Genomic DNA, 6,000 nt, shown 5'->3' with positions numbered 1-6,000 from the left:
TCTATCTATCTATAAAAATAGAATATCTATCCATGCAGTGAAATAATCAAGGAGAGAAGCAATCCAGAATTAAGGAGAAACTTCCTAGTAGTGAGAACAATTAACCAGCGGAACAACTCGCCTCCAGAAATTGTAGGTGCTCCATCACTGGAGGTTTTTAAGAAAAGCTGGACAAGCACCTATCTGAAAGGGTATAGGACAGTGATGGCGAATCTTTTAGAGACCGTGCCCAAACTGCAACCCAAAACCCACATGCATCATCGGGTGCCGGGTGGGTGTGGCCAATTGGGTGGGTGTGGCCCATTGGGTGGGCGTGGCTGCGGTGATAACAGCAGACTGGGTGGGACTAAAAATGTCAAAGCAAGAATATACAGTGTTTTAAGTGTTTCGTTACTCAGACACATGACAAAAAAGTTCAATCAATCAATTCCAACTTTGCAAGATCTTTTTTTTACTGCGAGAAGTTGAAATTGATTGATTGATTGAACCTTTTTTTTTTGCACACAGCGGTAGAGGCCTAAAGCAAAAAGGTTTTATAAAACCCAGCTGAAGGCCTAGGACTGGGGCGACAGTGCGCATGCCCACAGAGAGGGATCTGAGTGCCGCCTCTGGCACCCGTGCCATAGGTTCACCACCACTGGTATAGGATCTCCTGTTCAGGTTGGGGGTTGGACTAGAAGACCTCCAAGGTCCCTTCCAGCTCTATTCTGGTTAACTAGGAGTCGTAAATGATTTGATGGCAAACAATCAATCAATCATTCAATCAATCCTACATTGAAATGTCAGCAGGATCACTTTTTCCAATCTGATCTCCATCCTTCACTTCTTACTGGTTTATAGGCCAGTAAGGTGTATTAACACAAAATTTCTCTTGGTTCCATACCTCCGGTGTCTGTGACATTGGGAGCATCTGTGCATCACAGATAAATATTTTTCTCTATTACAGCCATTGAGAGGAAGAAATACAGGCAGTCCTCAACTTAACGATCACAATTGGACCCAACATTTATGTCGCTAAGTGAGAAATTTGTTAGCGAGTTTTGTCCCATTTTACGACATTTCTTGCCACATCTGTTAAGTGAATCACTGCAGTTTATAAGTTAGTAACACATTTGTTAAGTGAATTCGACTCCCCCATTGCCTTTGCTTGTCAGAAGGCCACAAAAGGGATCACATGACTCAAGGACACTGCAACCGTCATAAATATGAATCAGTTGGCAAACATCTGAATGTAAATCACATGACCGTGGCGATACTGCAATGGTTGAAAGTGTGAAAAATGGTCATAAGTCATTTTTTTCTAGGCTATTGTAACTTTGAACGGTCAATAAATGAACTTTTGTTAACTCAAGGACTACCTGTATGTTCTTTTTCCTGAAAATTGGTATTGTAGATACAGTATACTTATTTTTGGAATTGTTGCCTTACTTCCATCAAGAAAAATAGGAGGAGGATGGAATATTAGGTATGGTTATTGTCTTAAGTCAGGGATCTTCAAACCTGTCCCTTTTATGACTTATGGACTTCAACTCCCAGAATTCCTCAGCCAGCGTGCCTAGCTGAGAGATTCTGGGAGTTGAAGTCCACAAGTCATAAAAGGGACAAGTTTGAAGACCCCTGCCTAAAAATTAAAGAGGCAGGATATAAATTAAAAAAATAATTAAAAAAGGTAAAAATACACCATTAAAACATACACACGTGTACCCACACCACATGAAAAATATTTTGAACTTGCCAAGTCCTATGATGTGTGACTCTAGATCAGGGGTGTCCAGCAAGGGTAACTTTAAGACTTGTGGACTTCAACTCCCATAATTCTCCAGCCAGGGGAATTCTGGGAGTTGAAGTCCACAAAACCTAAAATTATTAAGATGACCTAAATATTTCTTTAGGAGGCTATTTTGTCCCTCAATATGGTACGCAGGGGAGAAACAACTGCAAGCAATCCTTGACTTACAAACATGGATTAACAATTATGACACTGGAAAAACTGACTTATGTTTGCAACATCCCCATGGTCACGTGATCAAAATTCGGAGGCTGAACAACTAGTTTATATTTATTTGCAGTTGCAGTGACCTGGAATCATGTGATCCCTTTTGCGAACTTAATATTTAATATTTAATAATAATAAAGTTGGAAGGGACCGTGAAAGTCATCTAGTCCAACCCCCTGCTCAGGCAGGAAACCCTATACCCGTGGTGGCGAACCTATGGCACGCATGCCACAGGTGGCATGCAGAGCCCTCTCTGTGGGCATGTGCGCCGTCGCCCCAGTCCTAGGCCTTCAGCTGGGTTTTATAAAACCTTTTTGCTTTAGGCCTCCGCCGCTGTGTGCAAAAAAAAAAAAAGATTCAATCAATCAATCAATTTCAACTTCTCACGGGGGAAAAAAAGATCTTGCAAAGTTGGAATTGATTGATTAAACTTTTTAGTCCCACCCAGTCTGCCGTTACCACCACAGCCACGCCTATCCAATGGGCCACGCCCAACTGGCACCCGACGATACATAAATGGGTTTTGGGTTGCAGTTTGGGCACTCGGTCTCTAAAAGGTTCGCCATCACTGCTCTATACCATTTTGGACAAATGGCTGTCCAGTCTCTTCTTAAAAATTTCCAGTGTTGGAGCATTCACCGCCTCTGGAGGCAGGTTGTTCCACTGATTAATTGTTTTCACTGTCAGGAAGATTCTCCTTAGTTCTAGGTTGCTTTTCTCCTTGCTTAGTTTCCACCCGTTGCTTCTTGTCCTGCCTTCAGGCGCCTTGGAAAATAGCTTGACTCCCTCTTCTCAGAAGTAAAGTCAACGGGGAAGCCAGATTCACTTAACAACCGTGTTACCAACAACCGCAGTGATTCACTTAACAACTACGGCCAGGCAGGTTGTAAAATGGAGCAAACTTCACTTAACTGTCTCGCTTAGCAATGGAAATGTTGGGCTCAGTTGTGGTCGTGTGTTGAGGACTACCTGTAGTCAGACCCTCTGGCCCAGTTTGGACCCACTTCCAGGTTCGCCCGTTCTGACAATGCGGGCCATCCAGGTATACGTGAGAAGCAGTTGCTCAATCTTTTCCCCTTTGCTACAGGTGCCGAATCCAGCAACGACAAGCACATTCCAGCTGCTTCGTCTAACTCTCCAGTAAGTAGCATTGGCAATGCTGGGTGTGGTTGGTCAAGGGAGGTTTCCACGTTAGCAACCACCTTCCGTGCGACATGCCCCTTTTGTCAAAGATTACACAGCAGCTGATGCCAGCCAGAAACTCAAAAAGCAGCTTGCCCAGCGGTTTGGGCAGGACCACACAGAAGCACAGAATAGTCTGGACTGTAAAGTAAGCTGAATTTCCTAGATCGTTTTTGGAGAAGGAAAAAAAGCTGAACTTGGTTTGATTTTATTTACGGATTGGTTGATTGATTTTGCTTATGTGCCCGGATCACCAGCTACGTAGGAGAAAATTGCATTCTTTTCTCTCTCTCTCTCTCTCTCTCTCTTAAAAAGTAGCTCGGCTCAGCAATTAGGGGATTTTAACAGCTTCTCCCCGAAAGGGGTGGATGTATTTTACTATCCAGGCAATTGAAATGGGACAAATGCAGTTTGTTTACAACTGGCTTTTCTTGTTGAATTTAGGATTGCCATGTTTTTTGGAGGCAATGCTCCTGTTTCAGGCTGGAATTGGGGAAGCAGATCAGTCCTAAGGTCCAAGGGATGATTGGGGTTCCTTTAATTTTGCAAATAGTTTCTTGCTTGAAGGAAACAAAATAGTATTCTCCGGTTGAAAAATTGCCTTCCAAAGTATTTGTACAGAGCAATAAAATGATGGTTTGGCCTGTTGTCAAACCCAGACAGCTGGATTAACTGAATAACTGAGTATGTTTAGTTTAATCATGATATGCAAACCTAAATTTAAAATCTTTCTTTTTCTTTTCTTTCTTTCTTTCTTTCTTTCTTTCTTTCTTTCTTTCTTTCTTTCTTTCTTTCTTTCTTTCTCTTTCTTTCTTTCTTTCTTTCTTTCTTTCTTTCCTTCCTTCCTTCCTTCCTTCCTTCCTTTCTTTCTTTCTTTCTTTCTTTCTTTCTTTCTATCTTTCTCTCTTTCTCTCTTTCTCTTTTTTTTTGCTTTTCTTTTTTGGTATTTGAGGAATGTTTTTTACAAGGTTTGAGGTGGGGTGCTTTTCCAACCAGCATCAGATACAATCTAGACTGAGCTTTTTGTTGGTGAATACAGTAAAAATTTCTCTGACTTTCACCTTATCTCTTGTTTCATTCAATGCGAATGACTCATTTTGGCTTGGGGCAGGAGCTCAGTTTGACTTAGGTTCTGCAAGATTATTTATCTCAGGTGTAAAGGAGAAGGCATGGTTCTTTGGTTCAGTTTTGTTGTTGTTCCTTAAATGATCAGCGGAATATTACAGCTGAGTTTTCCTGGATCTTCCAATCACACAAAATCGTTTAAGTGCAGAACTGCAATTCTAGCAGATCTACAAACAGCTTTTTTGATGTGGCTGTTTCTCCCCTACACATCATATTAACACTTGAGAAGCAAATCAGCCTCATAGGGAAAAGTCTCAAGTTTACCTTTGTGATTTCCTGAATCAGTTTTCCCCAGTCTGACACCCCCAAGGGGCACGGAGATCCCAAAATTATTGAAAATTGTAAGCAGTGGCTGGGAAATATGGAAGGTATCAGAACAGCTGCACTTGATTTAACAGAATAACAGACTTGGAAGGGACCTTATAGGGCTTCTAGTCCAACCCCCTGCTCAAGCAGGAGACCCTATACCACACCTCCAGTGATAGAGCACCCACAACTTCTGGAGACAAGTCATTCCACTGATTAATTGTTCTAACTGTCAGGAAGTTTCTCCTTAGTTTTAGGTTGCTTCTCTCCTTGATTAGTTTCCATTCGTTGCTTCTTGTCCTGCCTTCAGGTGTCTTGGAGAATAGCTTGACTCCCTCTTGTTTTTCTGGCAGCCCCTCAAATATTGGAAGACTGCTATTTAAGCCAGCCCTAGCTGAGATCTACAGCTGCTTTATGCCAAAAAGAGGAAGTCAGGTGCATTTATTGTTAACAAAGGAAAAGCTCTTTTTGTTAAAGATAATATTGACTGAAGGCAAATGGAGCTGATTTTTTCCCATCATGTCTTTAGGGCAGAGCTGAGCTGAGCACCTCTTAGTAAACTAAGCCTTCTGCTTTTTTTATCACTAGAAAATTCCCTTTGTGTGACTCATATCGGGATCCAGAGTATACTTTTGGTTGGTTGAATATTTTTGCATGTGTTTTGTTAAAAGAAAAATCTTCATCAGGGTCCAGTCCAAGCTGGGAATAAACAAGATGGAGACTGCTTTAGAAAGAAGGTTGTAGCTTATTGAAGAGGAGAGCCAGACAAAAAGATGGATCTGGAAAAACTGACCACATATAGCAGTGATGGGCTTTTATACCCTCTGGGACTCTTGACATTGTTTCCTGTTCCTGTTTGAGGCTTTGTATTTCCTGTGTCCTGTACTTTGACCTGAGTCTGAGTGTGCCCCTTTGGCATCTGTGGGTTAATCCTATTATGTCCTATCTTAGAGTTTGGGTGGAGTATGTAGATTTTAAGGGTCTTTGTCTTCTTAATCTCTTCAGTTTCTAGCTGGAAGGCTCCAACCTTCCTGAATGGGTTATTACATCTGCATTTCTAAAACTGGTTTCTGCTGAGTTGTCTGACTGAGGCGAGGGGGGAGAGAAGTTTCTGCCTTTTTAAAGATCTTCTCCATTATTGCTTTGGGGAAATATATTCTGCCTTTTAATATTCCCAAAAATATTTCTTTCTCTTGGGGGAGGGGTTGACTTCCCACAGTTTAGAAAGAGCCATAAACCAAGCCTGGAAACTTCTGGCCCTGCAAACGCCTAGATCCGTGGTGGCGAACCTATGGCACGTGTGCCACAGGTCGCACGCAGAGCCCTCTCTGTGGGCACATGCACCGTCGCCCCAGTCCTAGGCCTTCAGCTGGGTTTTATAAAACCTTTTT

At 42.1% G+C, this 6,000-nt stretch overlaps 1 protein-coding gene across 1 annotated transcript in view; it reads left to right on the top strand.

The window, feature by feature from the left end:
* Window positions 1-3,112: 3,112 nt before the first annotated feature.
* The window catches only part of VILL (villin like), a 60,536-nt gene continuing 57,648 nt past the window's right edge, over window positions 3,113-6,000 (top strand). Inside the window, exon 1 of the mRNA XM_015812412.1 lies at window positions 3,113-3,136. The gene's annotated coding sequence lies outside the window, so the exon portion shown is untranslated. The remainder of the gene's footprint in view (window positions 3,137-6,000) is intronic.

The sequence above is a fragment of the Protobothrops mucrosquamatus genome, unplaced genomic scaffold (genome assembly GCF_001527695.2).
Source record: "Protobothrops mucrosquamatus isolate PMUCROS unplaced genomic scaffold, P.Mucros_1.0 scaffold81, whole genome shotgun sequence".
NCBI lineage: Eukaryota > Metazoa > Chordata > Lepidosauria > Squamata > Viperidae > Protobothrops > Protobothrops mucrosquamatus.
This window is presented reverse-complemented; position numbering and strand designations above follow the sequence as displayed.